The sequence below is a fragment of the Neoarius graeffei genome, chromosome 2 (assembly GCF_027579695.1).
Source record: "Neoarius graeffei isolate fNeoGra1 chromosome 2, fNeoGra1.pri, whole genome shotgun sequence".
Classification (NCBI taxonomy): Eukaryota; Metazoa; Chordata; class Actinopteri; order Siluriformes; family Ariidae; genus Neoarius; species Neoarius graeffei.
In genome coordinates, this window is record NC_083570.1 from 270252 (window position 1) to 291294 (window position 21043).

The 21043-nt window shown below is 48.4% G+C and overlaps 1 protein-coding gene across 1 annotated transcript in view; it reads right to left on the minus strand.

Annotated features, from left to right (window-relative positions):
* nt5dc1 (5'-nucleotidase domain containing 1) overlaps positions 1-21043 on the minus strand; it is a 68410-nt gene that overhangs the window by 31937 nt on the left and 15430 nt on the right. The window lies entirely within an intron of this gene.

The following is a 21043-nucleotide window of genomic DNA, read 5'->3' on the forward strand; positions in this document are numbered from 1 at the left end:
TTTACCACTTTAACCAGCAGCACAAAGATACACAGCACCGATAACAGGTCAGCATTCCGTCATTTACTACTTTAACCAGCAGCACAAAGATACACAGCACCGATAACAGGTCAGCGTTCCATCATTTACTACTTTAATCAGCAGCACAGACAAACAGCACCGAGAACAGGTCAGCGTTCCGTCATTTACTACTTTAACCATCAGCACAGACACACAGCACCGATAACAGGTCAGCGTTCCGTCATTTACTACTTTAACCAGCAGCACACAGACACACAGCACCGATAACAGGTCAGCGTTCCGTCATTTACTACTTTAACCAGCAGCACAGAGACACACGGCACTGATAACAGGTCAGCGTTCCATCATTTACTACTTTAACCAGCTGCACAGACACACAGCACCGATAACAGGTCAGCGTTCCATCATTTACTATTTTAACCAGCAGCACAGAGACACACGGCACCGATAACAGGTCAGCGTTCCGTCATTTACTACTTTAACCAGCAGCACAGAGACACACGGCACCGATAACAGGTCAGCGTTCCATCATTTACTATTTTAACCAGCAGCACAGAGACACACAGCACCGATAACAGGTCAGCGTTCCATCATTTACTACTTTAACCAGCAGCACAGACACACGGCACCGATAACAGGTCAGCGTTACGTCATTTACTACTTTAACCATCAGCACAGACACACAGCACCGATAACAGGTCAGCGTTCCATCATTTACTACTTTAACCAGCAGCACACAGACACACGGCACCGATAACAGGTCAGCGTTACGTCATTTACTACTTTAACCATCAGCACAGACACACGGCACCGATAACAGGTCAGCGTTCCATCATTTACTACTTTAACCAGCAGCACACAGACACACGGCACCGATAACAGGTCAGCGTTACGTCATTTACTACTTTAACCATCAGCACAGACACACAGCACCGATAACAGGTCAGCGTTACGTCATTTACTACTTTAACCATCAGCACAGACACACAGCACCGATAACAGGTCAGTGTTCCATCATTTACTACTTTAACCAGCAGCACACAGACACACAGCACCGATAACAGGTCAGCGTTACGTCATTTACTACTTTAACCATCAGCACAGACACACGGCACCGATAACAGGTCAGTGTTCCATCATTTACTACTTTAACCAGCAGCACACAGACACACAGCACCGATAACAGGTCAGCGTTATGTCATTTACTACTTTAAACATCAGCACAGACACACGGCACCGATAACAGGTCAGTGTTCCATCATTTACTACTTTAACCAGCAGCACAGAGACACAGCACCGATACCAGGTGTAGGTACAGTCCCTTTTAAAAAACATATTTCCCATCACCAGCTTCCACGTTGAGCTGCATCACGCCGGGGCAGGATCACTAACGTCACATCCACCATGAAGGCATAAGTAACGGAACACGTTTCCGCTTCCTCCTCTTTCCGTCTGGACTCCAAGCCATCTGGATACAAGGAGGATCGCTTGCTCTGCCAAGCACCCAAAATAAGACGTCTTTTCTTCTCTTTCTTGCAAGAGCCACGATTTAACGCGATTTCTTTGTTTACCTTTGGCCACGGTAGACTCTAAGATCGCGCGATTTTTAAACTCAGATAGAATTACAACCGGTTTTGTTTGCCTATCAGTAATGTTACCAAACTGCCACTCAAAGCAGTTTTAATTTATAGTTAGGAGCGATCAAATTCCTCCTAATTAATTCTCTGTGCACATTATTCTGATCAGAGACTCTCTTTTCATCATGAGCGACCATGCGTCGGACCAAGAGATCCTCTGTTTCTACAGAAGCAACTCACCTGCTCCACAACGGTGAAACTCCAAAAGTCTCAGAACATCTCTTCATAATTTTGCTTAGAGGCAAAATACTGAGTAAGACTGGCAATTTTGGGCAAAACCTAGTCTTAGGAATTAGCTTTTATGAAGAAGTGTGAATTTAAACTCAGGAACAGTTTAAATGTGTACACTGTAAACACGCAGCGTGTTGAATTAATTATTGTTTTGATCTCTCAGTTTTGTTTAATAGATAAGTTTTGCATGCTTTCCTCTTTCCCCTTTCTAACATTTTAATTTCATTCTTACACATCTTTTGACCTTATCAAGATTTCAGTGAATGTAATACTGTTATAAGCTAGTGAAATTAGCCTACGGCTAATTCTTTTGTCCCATTAGCATCCAGGGCTAATTGCATTGTCTCAAAGGAGAACACATGGCGGCCCTCCTCCACAGGCCTCACAAACACACCTTAGCTAGCATTCCTTTGTCTTAGCTAGCGACACAAGGCTAATCTGTGTCTCCACGTGGTCAAACACACCTCAGTTAGCATCCTACGCTAACCTTTCTTTTGCTAGGCAATAGGCCTTACCAAGTGGTCACCAGGCCTTTCACACACAAACACATGCTAGTTAGCATCCCTTTGTCTTAGCTAGCGACACAAGGCTAATCTGTGTCTCCACACGTGGCCAACACATCTTAGCTAACAACCAGAACTAAATCCTTTGTTCTCAAACCCCACGTGGTGACACACCCTCCTTAGCTAGCAACACAAAGCTAATTCTTTTGTCTTAGCAACCAAAGCTAACTCCCTTGTTTTCACTTAGAAACACGTGGCCAGTACATCTCAATTAGCAACCAAAGCTAACTCTCTTGCTGTACTTAGAAACACATGGTCACCAGGCCCCACACACACAAACACATCTTAATTAGCACACAAAGCTAATCTTTTGTCTTCACCACAACACACACACACACCTCACTGTTTGTATATATTTCAACTGACATTATTCATTTTTTATCTTTGTTATAATAAATTCATTTATTATTGAAACTGTGTGTTTATTTGTGTTCCAATATCTTTGAAGTCCCCAATCTCCAAGAATTCAAAGGTGCATATGATTTATGTAATATGGTAAGTGATCATAATAATTTGGAATATACCATAATTTAGCTGTTTGGTAATTTATTATTGTGGCAGCAGGGGCGTGGTCAAGCGCCGGTCTGTGACAGGAGGGCGGAGTCAGGGAAGGTAAGTGGCAGAATCACTACACCTGATGGCAATTAACCCGTGTTTGTGTGTCTTCCCAGTGACCGCGCCCTACTTAAGGAGGGAGAGCGAGAGCAGAGGAGCTCGTCTCCGGACTAGACGCTGACTGTGTGTGTGTCTAGCCCATATAGAATTGTTCACTGAAAAGTGTGGCAACAAAGCCTTTTGAAAACCTGATCTCTGTCCTGCCGTCCTCTGTGCTCCACCCACGCCTCGTGAACCGTTACAGTGGTGCTGAAACCCGGGACCAGAGTGGAGCACCAGCAGATCAGCCCCATGGAGTCCTCCCTGTTCGCCGACCTGGTCCACGCCCTCGCCACGGCCCAGCAAAGCCAGCACCAGGCGCTCGTCACCCTCCGGAAGGAACAGGAGCGACGCTTCGAAGCCCTGGTGCTGGCCCAGCAGGAAGACCGCGAGGCATTCCGGCACCTCCTCGCGTCAGCGGGGTCCACCAGCGCTCCGGCCGCGGGCCTGTCTCCCCTCACCGTTACCAAGATGGGTCCGCAGGACGACCCCGAGGCTTTCATCACGTTATTCGAACAAGTCACAGAAGCCTCGGGGTGGCCGATGGAGCAGCGCGCGGCGCGCCTTCTCCCCCTCCTAACGGGAGAGGCGCAGCTGGCCGCGCTACAGCTCCCCGCCGACTGCCGGCTGGCCTACACGGACCTCCGCCGGGCCATCCTCCAGCGCGTGGGGTGCATACCAGAGCAACAGCGCCAGCGCTTCCGCGCTTTGCGCTTGGAGGAAGTTGGCCGGCCGTTCGTGTTTGGTCAGCAGCTCCAGGACGCCTGCTGGCGGTGGTTGAGGGCCGACAACCGCGACGCCGAGGGGATCATTGACCAGGTGGTGCTGGAACAATTCATTGCTCGCCTACCAGCAGGAACCGCGGAGTGGGTCCAGTGCCACCGCCCGGCGTCGCTGGATCAGGCAGTCAAGCTGGCGGAGGATCATTTGGCGGCTGTTCCAGCGGCAGGACAGCAGACGGCGTCTTCTCTTCTCTCCTCTTCTCTCTCTCTCCCCCTCCTTCTGTGTCCCGTCCTCACCCCATTCCCCCACTGCGGAGACGGGGGCCGGCGCCACCCCAGCCGGCCCGCTGCACCCGCGGTGCCCTCCCGTTTCTCCCTTCTGTGTCTGTCTCTCCCCCACCTCAGGTGAGTGAGCCCCAGAACACCGGTGCAGAGGGAAAGCCCGGGCCGGTTTGCTGGCGCTGCCGGGAGCCGGGTCATCTTCAACAGCAGTGCATGGCAATGGAAGTGGGCACAGTGGTTCGGATCCCCGATGCGCCAGAGGCCACCCTCGATCGGGCCGGAGCGTATCGCATACCGGTGAGTATCCAAGGGGCTACATATCAGGCGTTGGTGGATTCTGGTTATAATCAGACCTCTATTCGCCAAAGCCTGGTTCAAAACGAGGCATTGGGGGGAGCACAGGGGGTGAAGGTGTTGTGTGTGCACGGGGATGTTCACTGCTACCCTTTGGTGTCGGTCCACATTTTTTTCAGAGGGGAAAAAGCCATAGTGAAGGCGGCGGTTAATCCTTGCCTTACCCACTCTTTAATTTTGGGGACTGATTGGCCGGGATTTCGGGATTTAATGACACATTTAGTGAGGAGTGGGTCCTGCCATTTAACAGGGGGAGGTCCCGGTGTCGCTTTGGCGGGAGCAGCTGTCACAGAGCCGTCTACGTCATCTCCGCGTCAGAGTGAGGAGCCGCCGGCTCCTCCTCTCTCTATTGGGGAATCCCTCGCGGATTTCCCGTTAGAGCAGTCGCGAGACGAGACTCTGAGGCATGCGTTTGACCAAGTGAGAGTAATCGATGGTCAAACACTCCCGCCGTACGCCACCCTGTCCTTCCCTTACTTCGCGATTATGAAGGATAGGTTATACTGAGTGACGCAGGACACTCAAACTAAAGAGCGAGTCACGAAGCTTTTGATTCCAAAGAGCCGCCGGGAATTGGTATTCCAGGCGGCTCACTTTAATCCCATGGCTGGACACTTAGGGCAGGATAAAACACTAGCCCGAATAATGGCCCGATTCTATTGGCCGGGGATTCGCGGCGATGTCCGTAGGTGGTGTACGGCATGCCGCAAATGCCAGTTAGTAAATCCAGCGGCCATTCCAAAAGCGCCTTTGCGCCCTCTACCATTAATCGAGACCCCGTTCGAAAGAATTGGGATGGATCTCGTCGGGCCATTAGATCGGTCAGCACGAGGGTACCGCTTTATATTAGTTCTAGTGGACTATGCAACGCGATACCCGGAAGCAGTGCCTCTTCGCAATATCTCAGCTCGCAGTATTGCGGAGGCACTCTTCCGCGTTATCTCCCGAGTTGGAATCCCGAAAGAGATTATGACTGACCAAGGCACCTCGTTTATGTCACGTACACTGAACGAACTGTATGGGTTGTTGGGTATTAAGCCGATCCGCACCAGCGTGTATCACCCACAAACGGACGGTTTAGTTGAACGGTTCAACCGCATCCTCAAGAACATAATTAAAAAATTCGTAAGTGAGGACGCACATAATTGGGATAGATGGCTCGAACCCTTGCTCTTTGCAGTGCGAGAGGTCCCCCAAGCCTCCACGGGGTTTTCCCCGTTCGAATTGTTATACGGGCGTAAGCCGCACGGCATCCTAGACGTGCTGCGGGAAAATTGGGAGGAGGGACCTTCACCAAGTAAAAACGAAATCCAATACGTTATTGACCTGCGCGCAAAACTCCACACGCTGACGCACCTAACTCAGGAGAATTTGCGGCAGGCCCAAGAACGACAAGCCCGCCTGTACGACAAGGGTACGCGCCTTATGGAGTTCGCACCGGGAGAGAAAGTACTCATACTGTTGCCCACATCGAGCTCCAAATTAGTTGCCAAGTGGCAAGGACCCTTTGAGGTCACACGGCGAGTCAGGGACGTTGACTATGAGGTGAGGCGGACGGATAGGGGCGGGGCGCTACAGATTTACCACCTCAACCTACTCAAACTCTGGAACGAGGAGGTCCCCGTGGCATTGGTGTCGGTGGTTCCGGAGAAGGCGGAGCTGGGGCCGGAGGTGCAAAAGGGAACATTGGCATCGCGTACCTCTCTGGTCCCCTGTGGAGACCACCTCTCTCCGACCCAACTCGCGGAGGTTGCCCAGTTGCAGACTGAGTTTTCGGACGTGTTCTCGCCCCTGCCCGGCCGCACCAACCTCATAGAGCACCACATTGAGACGCCCCCGGGGGTGGTAGTGCGTAGCCGCCCTTACAGGTTACCCGAGCATAAAAAAAAAAGTGGTTCGGGAAAAACTCGAGGCCATGCTTGAAATGGGCATCGTCGAGGAGTCCCACAGTGACTGGAGCAGCCCGGTGGTCTTGGTACCCAAGGCCGACGGGTCGGTCCGGTTCTGTGTGGACTATAGAAAAGTCAACGCGGTGTCTAAATTTGATGCGTACCCAATGCCTCGTATTGATGAGTTGCTCGATCGGCTAGGCACAGCTCGTTTTTACTCGACGCTGGATTTAACAAAGGGTTATTGGCAGATCCCCTTGACTCCATTATCCCGGGAAAAAACGGCTTTTTCCACACCGTTCGGCTTGCACCAATTCATCACACTTCCGTTTGGGCTGTTTGGGGCACCTGCTACATTTCAGCGGCTGATGGACAGGGTCCTCCGCCCCCACGCCATCTATGCGGCCGCATACCTCGATGATATCATCATTTATAGTAATGACTGGCAGCGGCACTTACAACACCTGAGGGCCGTCCTTAAGTCGCTGAGGCAAGCGGGTCTCACAGCCAACCCAAAGAAGTGTGCGATTGGGCGGGTGGAAGTACGGTATCTGGGCTTCCACTTGGGCAACGGACAGGTGCGTCCCCAAATTAACAAGACAGCAGCAATTGTGGCCTGCCCGAGGCCCAAGACCAAAAAGGGGGTGAGACAGTTCCTGGGGCTGGCTGGCTGGCTACTATCGTAGGTTTATACCTAATTATTCGGACATCACCAGCCCGCTGACTGATCTGACTAAAAAGGGGGCACCAGATCCGGTCCAGTGGACGGAGCAATGCCAGCGGGCTTTCTCTGAGGTAAAGGCTGCACTGTGTGAGGGGCCACTATTACACTCCCCTGACTTTTCTCTCCCTTTTATGTTGCAGACCGATGCGTCGGACAGAGGGCTGGGGGTGGTTTTGTCCCCGGAGGTGGAGGGGGAGGACCGCCCCGTCCTGTACATTAGCAGGAAGCTGTCAGTGCGTGAGGGGCGCTACAGCACTATCGAGAAGGAGTGTCTGGCGATCAAGTGGGTGGTCCTTGCCCTCTGCTACTACCTGCTGGGGCGCCCTTTCACTATCTGTTCGGACCATGCGCCCCTCCAGTGGCTCCACCGCATGAAGGATGCCAACGCGCGGATCACCCGTTGGTATCTGGCACTCCAACCCTTCAATTTTAAGGTGGTCCACAGGCCGGGGGCGCAGATGTTCGTGGCGGACTTCCTCTCCCGTAAAGGGGGGGGGAGTCGGCTGCAGGCTGGACGGCCGCCCGGCCTGAGTCGGGCGGTGGGGGTATGTGGCAGCAGGGGCGTGGTCAAGCGCCGGTCTGTGACAGGAGGGCGGAGTCAGGGAAGGTAAGTGGCAGAATCACTACACCTGATGGCAATTAACCTGTGTTTGTGTGTCTTCCCAGTGACCGCGCCCTACTTAAGGAGGGAGAGCGAGAGAAGGGGAACTCATCTCCGGACTAGACGCTGACTGTGTGTGTGTCTAGCCCATATAGAATTGTTCACTGAAAAGTGTGGCAATAAAGCCTTTTGAAAACCTGATCTCTGTCTTGCCATCCTCTGTGCTCCACCCACGCCTCGTGAACCGTTACAATTATTAAGCACCAAAATTAATGGTATTAATAAATGAGACTGATTTAATGATAATATGAGACTGATTCAATGATAATATGAGACTGATTCAATGAAAACGATTCAATGAGACTGATTCAATTTAATGATTTAATTATTAACCTTCAGATTTAATGAGATTGATCACTCAATTACCAAATGCACCTACACAGGTCAGCGTTCCATCATTTACTACTTTAACCAGCAGCACAGAGACACACAGCACCGATAACAGGTCAGCGTTCCATCATTTACTACTTTAACCAGCAGCACAGAGACACAGCACAGAGAACAGGTCAGCGTTCCGTCATTTACTATTTTAACCAGCAGCACAGAGACACAGCACCGATAACAGGTCAGCGTTCTGTCATTTACTACTTTAACCAGCAGCACAAAGATACACAGCACCGATAACAGGTCACCGTTCCATCATTTACTACTTTAACCAGCAGCACACAAACACACAGCACTGATAACAGGTCAGCGTTCCGTCATTTACTACTTTAACCAGCAGCACAGAGACACATGGCACCAATAACAGGTCAGTGTTCTGTCATTTACTACTTTAACCAGCAGCACACAGACACACATGGCGTTAATCTCAGTGTCTGTTAAGCCTAGGTCACAACCGGACGTACGATTTTTTGGCCATGCGATTTTTGGCGTTTCCCAAATCGCTGCGTTTTTTTTGTTCGTGGAGAAAGACGCACGTTGGCCATAAGTTTGTCTTGGAACCTGAAAAAAATGTAAGCGCCCGTAGAGTTTGTTTGACATGACAAAGAACCTCTGCGGCTGATCTGCGGCCAGTCTACGGCTTGAAAATCAGCACGTCACACGCGCGCCCTCCGTGCGTTTCTTGCGTTTTTTGCACGTAGACCGGCCGTAGGAGCACGTACGGCCGGTTGTGACCGAGGCTTTAGAGAGTATGTTTTCAGAGATTCTGTATCAAGATTCATGGATGTTTAAGTATTTTGTGTGTGTGTGTGTGTGTGTGTGTGTGTGTGTGTGTGTGTGTGTGTGTGTGTGGTTTTCAGTTGCTAGAGTTTCCAGTGTAAAATTCACACAGCTTATAAAGCCCAAATTGACTGAGTGATGACATCAACACTCATGTTAAATATATTGACATGAGCACACATGAATGAAAAGACACTGAAGCAAAAATTAAGTATTATAATGGCAACACACACACAGACACACACTTGGAAAAGTTACTACCAGCTCACAAAAAAGAAACATACTGTAAAAAACATTCATGAAACAGTATTTTCACTCCAGTGTTGGCCAGTTTACTCACAATGCACTCTGTGTGTGTGTGTGTGTGTGTGTGTGTGTGTGTGTGTGTGTGTGTGTAAATTTAAAGCTGTATTATCAGGAACATAGAGCTGGAGTTCACACAGTTTAAGTGCTAATATCCTATGCTACGTCCTAATTGTCTTGTTAGCTAGCAGGACAGTGCATATGAAGTCTTGTGTTTGCTGGAGTTTGTCGGTCAGACTTTACTTTAATAACTCAGTGGTGTTTGGGACATGGCGTACTGCTATAAACAGCAGTGCATTGTGGGTAATGCTGACTTGTAAACTCTGATGGGAAAGGCGTGCTCAGAACATAATTAACAATCTGCAACATCAAAGAACAGACAGTAAACACTGACTTGCACAACGCAGATGGAGATAACGCTGTGTACACTATTATTTTACACACACACACTTTTTCCTAGATGAACACAGAACATGAGGATAACATAAAGGAGTCAAAGTCACCTGTACTTACTATTATTTAAATACAAATTGACCGCTTCTTAGGAACACCTGTCCGACACTAGAACATGACTCTGACAGAACTTTTTCTTTGGTTCTCCTGGTATACCTCAGTGCATGATACTCAATGGACAGCCTCCAGCACAAAAACACACCATAACACAAAGATCTCAGTCCAGTGGAACAGCTTCAGGACATGGTGGGGTTTCAGGAGCAATGTTCCAGCATTACACCATGAAGACATGTTTTGGGAACAAAAGAAGGTTGAACCCTTGACAACCATGCGGTGGTCAGGAGTATTTATTCACATGTTTAAATGGAACTGGTTTATTTGAGAGTTGGACATTGGAAGTCCAAGCACATTCGGCACACAACTGGTTAGTCTGGGCAACATTATTGCTAGACAAGTGGGAAATATGGACGCTGAAGATGGAAGCTAGCGAAATATAGATGCTAACAATTTAGCAAGCTAGCACGTAGTAGTTAAGTGTTTTATAAAGGCAAATTAAAAGATACAGTGAGCATTGAAAAGAGACAGAACCATCTGGAACATAAACATTTCCCTCAGGCATGTCAGTAAAACACTGATTAAACACTCCATATGAATAACACCACTGAAATTACACTTAGCGTTAACTGCTAACACAGTTAAAATGAGGACTGCTATACTGAGGCTCATCATGACCTATGAAAACCGACAGTGAGTGTGTGACAGTGGGGGCGTGGTCGAGCACCGGTTTGTGAATGAAGGGCGGTGTCAGGGCAAATGAGTGGTAATGATTGAACGCTGCACCTGTGTGTTATTAACGGGACTCAATTTATTACCTGCATGTAGAACCAGAGCAGGTGGGTGGAGCACAGAAGCACGGCAGGCCAGAACTGAGTTCTCAGAAACTTTTATTTTCTGTGGTATATGTGGCTTTTTAGCGCTGTCGCCTCACAGCAAGAAGGTCCTGGGTTCGAGCCCCGGGGCCGGCGAGGGCCTTTCTGTGTGGAGTTTGCATGTTCTCCCCGTGTCCGCGTGGGTTTCCTCCGGGTGCTCCGGTTTCCCCCACAGTCCAAAGACATGCAGGTTAGGTTAACTGGTGACTCTAAATTGACCGTAGGTGTGAGTGTGAATGGTTGTCTGTGTCTATGTGTCAGCCCTGTGATGACCTGGCGACTTGTCCAGGGTGTACCCCGCCTTTCGCCCGTAGTCAGCTGGGATAGGCTCCAGCTTGCCTGCGACCCTGTAGAAGGATAAAGCGGCTAGAGATAATGAGATGAGATGAGATGAGATATGTGGCTTTTCAGCTCATTCACTCTCTCACACACGCACACACATGCATTCTGGTCGGGAGAGAGCTCCCTTTCTCTGCTCTCTCTCTCTCCTTTTATAGGGCGCGGTCACTGGGGAAGACACACAAACAGGTTAATTCACGTCAGGTGCAGTGATTCTGCCACTTACCTTCCCTGACTCCGCCCTCCATTCACAGACCGATGCTTGACCACGCCCCCGCTGCCACATACACCCACCGCCCGACTCAGGCCGGGGAGCCGTCCGACCTGCAGCTGACATCCACCCCCCCGACAGGAGAGGAAATCCGCCACGACCATCTGCACCCCTGGCCTGTGGACCACCTCGAACTTAAACAGCTGGAGTGCCAGATACCAACGGGTGATCCGCTCGTTGGCATCCTTCATGCCGTGGAGCCACTGGAGGGGCGCGTGGTCCGATCAGAGGGTGAAAGGGCGTCCCAGTAGGTAGGAGCGGAGGGCAAGGAGCGCCCACTTGATGGCGAGGCACTCCTTTTCTATGGTGCTGTACTGGCCCTCATGCACCGACAGCTTCCGGCTGATGTACAGCACTGGACAGTCCTCCCCCTCCACCTCCTGGGACAGAACAGCCCCCAGCCCTCTGTCCGACGCATCCGTCTGCAAAACAAAGGGGAGAGAAAAGTCAGGGGAGTGTAACAGTGGCCCCCCACACAGTGCAGCCTTTTCCTCAGAGAAAGCCCGCTGGCATTGCTCCGTCCACTGGACCAGATCTGGTGCCCCCTTTTTAGTCAGATCAGTCAGTGGGCTGGTGAAGTCCGAATAATTAGGTATAAACCTACGATAGTAGCCAGCCAGCCAGCCCCAGGAACTCTCTCACCCCCTTTTTGGTCTTGGGCCTCGGGCAGGCCGTAATCGCTGCTGTCTTATTGATTTGGGGACGCACCTGCCCATTACCCAAGTGGAAGCCCAGATACCGTACTTCCACCCACCCAATTGCACACTTCTTTGGGTCGACTGTGAGACCCACTCGCCTCAGCAACCTAAGGACGGCCCTTAGGTGTTTTAGGTGTCGCGGCCAGTCATTACTATAAATAATGATGTCGTCCAAGTATGCGGCCACGTAGGTGGCGGAGGACCCTATCCATAAGCCGCTGGAATGTAGTGGGCACCCCAAACAGCCCAAAAGGAAGTGTGACGAACTGGTGTAAGCCAAACAGTGTGGAAAAGGCCATTTTCTCTCAGGATAACGGAGTCAAGGGGATCTGCCAATATCCCTTGGTCAAATCCAGTGTCGAATAAAAACGAGCCGTGCCTAGTCAATCGAGCTATTCGTCAATACGAGGCATTGGGCACGCATCAAATTTAGACATCATGTTGACTTTTCTATAGTCCACACAGAACCGGACCGACCCGTCGGCCTTGGGAACCAAGACCACCGGGCTGCTCCAGTCACTGTGGGACTCCTCGACGATGCCCATTTCGAGCATGTCCTCGAACCACCTTTTTTTTGTGTTCGGGCAGTCTGTAAGGGTGGCTGTGCACTACCACCCCCGGGGGCATCTTAATGTGGTGTTCTATGAGGTGGGTGCGGCCGGGCAGGGGAGAGAATACGTCAGAAAATTCTGTCTGCAACTGGGCGACCTCCGTGAGTTGGGTCGGGGAGAGGTGTTCTCCACAGGGCACTGGAGCGGTGGGCGATGTCAATTTTCCTTTTTGAACCTCCGGCCCCAGCTCCACCTTCTCTGGAACCATCGACACCAATGCCACGAGGACCTCCTCGTTCCAAAGTTTTAACACATTGAGGTGGTAAATCTGTAACGCCCCAACCCTGTCCGTTTGCCGCAACTCATAGACGACGTCCCTGACTCGCCATGTGACCGCAAAGGGTCCTTGCCACCTGGCAATCAATTTGGAGCTCAACGTGGGCAACAACACGAGTACTTTATCTCCCGGTGTGAATTCCCTAAGGCGCGGGCCCCTGTCGTACAGACAGACTTGGCATTCTTGGGCCTGCCGCAAATTCTCCTAGGTTAGGTGCGTGAGTGTGTGGAGTTTGGCGCGCAGGTCGATAACGTATTGAATTTCATTTTTACTTGTTGAAGGTCCCTCCTCCCAATTTTCATGCAGCACATCTAGAATTCCACACGGCTTACGCCCGTATAATAATTAGAACGGGGAGAACCCCATGGAGGCTTGTGGGACCTCTAGCACTGCGAATAGCAGGGTCTCGAGCCATTTATCCCAGTTGCGTGCATCCTCGCTTACAAATTTCTGAATTATGTTCTTGATAGTGCGATTGAACCGTTCAACTAAGCCATCCGTTTGTGGGTGATACACGCTGATGCGGATAGGCTTAATTCCCAGAAACCCATACAGTTCGCGCAGTGTGCGTGACATAAATGTAGTGCCTTGATCAGTCAGAATCTCTTTGGGGATTCCAACCTGGGAGATGACGCGGAAGAGCACTTCTGCAATACTACGTGCTGAGATATTGCGAAGAGGCACTGCTTCCAGATATCGCGTTGCATAGTCCACCAGGACTAAAATAAAGCGATATTCTCGTGTTGACCGATCTAATGGCCCAACGAGATCCATCCCAATTCTTTCGAACGGGGTCTCGATTAATGGCAGAGGGCGCAAAGGCACTTTTGGAATGGCCGCGGGATTTACTAACTGGCATTTGCGGCACGCCGTACACCACCTACGGACATCACCGCGAATCCCTCACCAATAGAACCGGGCCATTATTCGGGCTAGTGTCTTATCCTGCCCCACGTGTCCGGCCATGGGATTAAAGTGAGCCACCTGGAATATAAATTCCCAGAGGCTCTTTGGGATTCAAAGCTGCATTATTGGTTCCTTAGTCTGAGTGTCCTGCGTCACTCGGTATAATCTATCCTTAATAATGGAAAAATAGGGGAAGGATGAGGTGGTGTTTGGCTGGAGTGTTTGACCATCGATTACTCTCACTTGGTCAAATGCATGCCGCAGAATCTCGTCTCGTGACTGCTCTAACAGGAAATCTGCGAGGGATTCCCAGAGAGAGGGAGGAGGAGCATGCTGCTCCTCACTCTGACGCAGTGATGACGTAGACGGCTCTGTGACAGCTGCTCCCACCAATGCCACACCGGGACCTTCCCCCGCTAAATTATTGCAGGCCCCACTCTTCACTAAATGTGACATTAATTCCCTAAATCCCGGCCAATCAGTCCCCAAAATTATCGGGTGGGTAAGGTGAGGATTAACCGCCGCCTTTACTCCAAATTTCTCCCCTTGAAATAGAATGTGGACCGACACTAAAGGGTAGTTGTGAACATCCCCATGCACACACAACACCTTCACCAATTGTGCTCTCCCCAATGCCTCATCTTGCACCAGGCTTTGGTGGATTGAGATCTGATTACAGCCGGAGTCCACCAAAGCCTGATTCGTATCCCCTTGGATACTCACCGGTATGCGATACACTCTGGCCCAATCGAGGGCGGTCCCTGGCGCGTCGGGGATCCGGACCACCGCGCCCACCTCCATCGCTGAGCACTGATGCTGGAGGTGCCCCGGCTCCCTGCAGCGCCAGCATACCAGCCCAGGCTCTCCCTCTGCACCAGTGTTTCGGAGCTCACTCATCTGAGAGGGGGAAGACACAGACATGGAAGTAGGAAATGGTAGGGCACAGCAGGTGCAGTGGGCCGGCTGGGGTGGAGCCAGCCCCTGCCTCTGCGGTGGGGGAATGGGGTGAGGACGAGAAACAGAAGGGGAGAGCAAAAGAGAAGAGAGGGGAGAAGCTGTCCTGCTGTCGGAACAGCCGCCATATGGTCCTCCGCCAGCTCGATGGCTTGATCCAGCGACGCCGGGCGATGGCACTGGACCCACTCCGCTGTTCCTTCCGGAAGTCGTGCGATGAATTGTTCCAGCGCCACCAGGTCGATGATTCCCTCGGCGTCGCGGTTGTCGGCCCTCAGCCACTGCTGGCAGGCGTCCCGGAGTTGCTGGCCAAACGCGAATGGCCAGCCGACCTCCTCCAGGCACAGTGCACGGAAGCGCTGCCGTTGCTGCTCTGGGGTGCGCCCCACATGTTGGAGGACGGCCCTGCGGAGGTCGGCATAGACCAGCCGGCTGTCGGCGGGGAGCTGTCGCGTGGCCAGCTGAGCCTCACCCTTTAGCAGGGGGAGGAGGCGCACTGTGCACTGTTCCACCAGCCAACCTCATGCCTCTGCTGCCTGCTCAAAAAGAGTGAGGAAGGCTTTGGGGTCGTCGTGCGGACCCATCTTCATTAGGGTGAGGTGGGGAGGGTCCGTGGCAGTGGTGATGGTGGACCCCGCCGACGCGAGCAGGTGCCGGAACGCCTGGTGATCTTCCTGCTGTGCCAGCACCAGGGCTTCGAACCATTGTTCCTGCTCCTTCCGGAGGGCGACCAGCGCCTGGTGCTGGGTCTGTTGGGCCGAGGCGAGGGCAGGGACCAGGTCCTTGAAGGGGGAGGACTCCATGGGGCTGTCTCCTTCTGCGCTCCGTCCCGGGTTTCGGCACCACTGTAGAACCAGAGCGGGTGGGTGGAGCACAGAAGCACGGCAGGCCAGAACTGAGTTCTCAGAAACTTTTATTTTCTGTGGTATATGTGGCTTTTCAGCTCATTCACTCTCTCACACACGCACACACATGCATTCTGGTCGGGAGAGAGCTCCCTTTCTCTGCTCTCTCTCTCTCCTTTTATAGGGCGTGGTCACTGGGGAAGACACACAAACACAGGTTAATTCACGTCAGGTGCAGTGATTCTGCCACTTACCTTCCCTGACTCCGCCCTCCATTCACAGACCAATGCTTGACCACGCCCCCGCTGCCACATTGCAGTTTTCTACAGCGAGTCCTCAATAGTCAGAATGAAGAAGCCTGTGATGAGCTACTGAAAACATATCCAAAAGCATCCTGCTGAGCCTGTGTGTGTGAAAGTTGAACGAGGGTATCACATTCATGTGGAAAGCTCTGAAACCCAGTGACACCAGACTTTAAATATGTGCAGTGCATTGTGGGTAAACGGACTCATATGGACCCTAAAGTTGAGTAGATAGCATGCAGTGCATTGTGGGATTTCATGAGAACGTTGGACATTCTCCAATCGGCGTTGAGGCACGAATACAAGCCAACAGATGTCTAAAATAGTGCACTACACAGTGAGGGTACTGTGGATTAGGACGCAGTGTAATTAAACCCACACTGAGGTGTGGCTTGTATAAAAAAGGAAGTGTATTTTGCTAAACGGTTTTAGAGCTGACTGCAGAACGATGTAATGATATAATGATATGATAATTAAAGCGTGAAGATTCAGCACTGACTATTATAAAAGCATTAGAGTGCTTTCCACAGACGAAACACACCTCACGTTGCACCACTGACAAGTGTGTTTAAAGCTCCTTCCTTAGTGATGTGTGTATTTATGGAATAAAATCCAACAAAACTCTCCATGAAACACATAATGACTTCATAATGACACTTTGGCAGCACTGTGTCTGCTGTGTGCTTTATGTGATATTCTCCTCTGCTGAACAGAATGATGGGACTGGGTTCTCCGAGGAGGACGTGACCTGCACACACTGATACGGACCGTCAGAATTCTGTATGGGACCGGCGTTAAGGCCCCTAACGTAGGCAGCCTCCACTTAATGAGAGGACAGTGGCAGTGGGAGAGAATATGATGCATCCATAAAAATAAACTATAAATCATCATACTACAGTCGAGTCTCTGAGCTTCACATCATTTCTTTCCACCACAGGAATGTTGGTAACTTTTATTTATATTACCTACAAATCTTTAAAATGTGTGTGTATTGTGAAGTTGTTTGACTTCAGAACCCACATGTGCATCTCTTAATTACTGCTCTTCTTCCTGACATTAATATTATTACTATGAAAAAAGATTTATTAGAGGAGTTGTGTTCATGTTACGATGTACTTAAATAAAAACTCTGTCTACTTGGTGACGCCCACAAAACTGCACGAAAAGCCCAAGTTTAAAGCAGAAAGTTGCTTCTAAATGGTCATAAAAAGAAGAATTTCTCTGACACAGAAGCTCAAGTATTTTTTAACTCATACCTAGGAGAATAATAATATTATGTAGCATATGAAAAGGACAAAATATGGAGAGAAATTATGGTGGTGAATTCAGTGTTGTCCCTCCAGTGCAGTGACAAAAAACGAATTTAAAAAAGTATTAATGCTCGTCAGGTCCACCATCTGCACCGCCTCGGCTTACAGCTGCCCTCTGCACAGACCCCGGGCCACGCCCTCCTTTTATACACTCGCATTTCATTTTAACTGAACCACTTGTCATAAAAATAGCCTTAATAATAATAATAATAATAATAATAATAATAATAATAATAAAAGTAGCCTTATTTGTGCTAAAATGCATTTGGGTTGACTTGCTGTCCATCTAAAATATATTTAATTTATGTGTATTTGAAATACATTTGCTATTTGAAGTTGACAGAGTAATCTAGATATAAAAGTGCAGTACATTACCATAAAAATGATAAGAGGTGAAGTCGATCAGTCAATATTTACACTAGTTAGCCTTCTTAATGCATGAATTTACACACACTCAGGAGGAGTAGGATATGAAAGTTATATCAAATTTATGTGACTTTTCTGAATACCAAATTTTTGTGTAAATATTCCTATGAATGATTTAAACTCATCTGTATTCAGCTCAATAAAAAAAAAAAAAGTCCCAGTGTGAACTCAATACCAGACAGAGCTCTGGTAATTAAATACAAAAATAAATCTGTCATAAAGTGAACCTGGATAATGAGCAGAATGTTGAGCTTTCAGCTGCGAACTAAACCTGCAGTGGAGAACGTGTTGAGTGACACCTTTCATATTAACATTTCCAGCATTATACAACAGAACTTTCAGCCCAAATCCAGAACGGTTGATTTGTCCATCTTCTGGAGATAAAAAAAAAAAAAGATTTTGGTGTCTGAAATTTTACTGCAGTTTTACTCTTCTAAACATCAGTCACATGGAGAAAACACTATCAATATAGCAGTTTTAATTTTAAACACACACACAAAAGATACTGTGTTTGGAATTCTGGGTAATATATTTAAACTTGTGTCCCAATAACCCGTGTAAGTGCACACACACCCAGCGTTTATGAAACTTGGGCAGCTGTTAGTGGTGCAGTGGCTTTATTAAAGCACAAAATCTGCACTAAAACACACACACACACACACACACACACACACACACACACCACTGCTAACTTTAGTCTCTCCGCTAAATTGCACACACTTCATCAACCTGCAATTATTTTCTCCATTCAGCTTGCACGGTTCACGCGTGTTTTTGTGTGTGTGTGTGTGTGTGTGTGTGTGTGTGTGTGTGTGTGTGTGTGTGTGTGAGTTCTGCTGACCTGAAGTGAAAACACATGCACGCACCATGGGATCAAACAAGATTGGTAGTTTTCCAATTAGCATGGAAACAGAGCCTCCTGAAGTACAGAAAAGCTCCGAGTCAGTATCGGAATCTCGCTGGCAGCGCTGTGAGAATTATCCATGCAGACGCTCATCTGAGTTCCCAAATCTGTCACTGCTTAACTCTTGAATATTTTCTATTGTGAATACGATCATTAAAAAGATTATAATCTCTGCTTTCCAGAGAAATGTATCTGGTTAAGATCTGTTCAGTACTTTGGGAGTAACGACAGGTTGAAGTCGGTACAACAGAGTAAAAACTCTGCTCGCGGGACGTCGGGAAACTGCCAGTGCTTTTCTTTTTGAGTCACGGGAAAGCGGTCTCTCTCTCTCTTTCCTGATCGGTTTCCCACTGGATTACTCATCAATATCAATCAGATCACTTTTATAGCGATGTTCTCTCGCTCTCACTGTTTCTGATGAAGAATTCAGAAAAATTTTCCCTCTGCTAGTTTTGATGTTCTGATTCATGGGAGACTTTGAAGTGAGTTTTCATAGCTTTACCTACTTATTTTTTCAAATCAAACTGATTCCTGTAAATAAATTACTAGTTTAGAATATAACTGGAGTTGTTTTGATGAAAAATATTGAGATCTTAGTGGTCGGAATGAGATTTTAAAAAACCAGAAGTCAGAAACGCGAGTGTCGATTTCAATTCAATTAATGTGAATTGTGGATCAGACAGTTTTTTTGAGGTTCGCCTTGAAAGCTGTGAATATTAATCAAAATAATCATTTATATTCTTTCACATAAACACTAGTCGGCCCTACTGAGAAATACAAAGGCCTACAGAGTACAAAGAGGGGATTAGAAATAATCTTTTATTACGTGTTTATACTTTTTTATTTTAATAGAGAATGGTAGATGTGAGACATTCAGTGTTTATTTATACAGATTTTATAATTAACATTGATTTCTCCTTCTTTGTGATGCATAAACGAGAGTTAAAATCAGCTTTATATTGCACAAATAAAGCCATTTGGTGAAACTTTGAAGAAGAGAGTGTACCAATGTAATGTTTTTACATAATTAGCATAATCAGTAGTAATTAAATACTAATTTGCATAATTTGGTTTTTACTAATTTTTTAAACTTTGTATTCAGTATACAACCATCTATGTGCTGCCAATTTCCATGTAAATATCTTGAAAAATAAAAAGTTATTAAGAAAAACATTTGATCACATTGGTTAATGAGGCCCATTTTGGACCGTGTGATCCTCATACAGAATTTTATGGCAGTTTTCTAAAAATTAAGCCGTTTTTTCAATCTTTGATTTGTAATATCTCAAGAATGGATAAACATATTTTAATTCTGTAAAAAGTCTGTTGTTCTGTATTCAATTCTGAATTCAGTGACAGCATTTCCAGGCAATTTGAATTGAATTTTCATCTGATATGCTGACTAATAGTGCTGCTAGATCGATGTATCTCTCCACCCTGATAGAGGAGGACAAATATAATCCTAGATTCCTATTTAATACTGTAGCAAAATTAACTAGAAATAGGACCACTGCAGAAACCTACACACCTTCAACCTGTAGAAGCAATGACTTCATTATAACTGTATCAGATCTGCAATTAGAATGTTTTACTCCCCTTAGAGAAACTGAACTAACGTCACTAATTTCCACATCAAAATCTTCAACCTTACTTGTCTTAACCTTAACGCCTTACTGTCTGGATGTTCCAGTCAGAGCATAAACAAGCTCCAGTTAGTTCAAAATGCAGCAGCAAGAGTCCTTACTAGAACTAGAAAATATGACCCCATCACCCCTGTCTTATCCACACTGCATTGGCTCCCAATCACATTTCGTATTGATTATAAAATACTACTATTGACCTTTAAAGCACTGAATGCTCTCGCACCACAGTACCTGAGTGAACTTCTGCTCCTCTATGACCCACCACGCCTACTTAGATCAAAAGGTGCAGGCTATCTGCTGGTACCTCGTATAGTGAAGGCTACATCAGGGGGCGGAGCCTTTTCTTACAAAGCCCCACAGTTATGGAACAGCCTTCCAAGTAGTGTTCGGGAATCAGACACAGTCTCAGCGTTTAAGTCTCGGCTGAAAACAGATCTGTTTAGTCAAGCCTTGTGTTAATGGTGTTTATGAGGTAAAGGAGGAGATCTGGAGGATCCTCAGACAGAGTGTTTGGTAAACTGGGATGTATGGATGCTGTCAGTCCCCACTCGCTTGCTCACTCGAGTTTGTTGACGGTGTAGTGGCTGCTGCTTTATGTCCCGGGGCTCCCTCATGCCTGTGTTACCTTCTGGCTCTCCCCTTTTAATTATGATGTCATAGTTAGAAGAGAAGAATAAGAAGAAACCATTATTCGTCACATGCACACTTCAAGCACAGCGAAATGCATCCTCTGCATTTAACCCATCTGAAGCAGTGAACACACGCACACACTCGGAGCAGTGGGCAGCCACACCAGAGCGCCCGGGGAGCAGTCAGGGGTTCGGTACCTCGCTCAAGGGCACCTCAGCCCAAGGCCGCCCCACGTTAACCTAACTGCATGTCTTTGGACTGTGGGGGAAACCGGAGCACCCAGAGGAAACCCACGCAGACACGGGGAGAACATGCAAACTCCGCACAGAAAGGCCCTTGC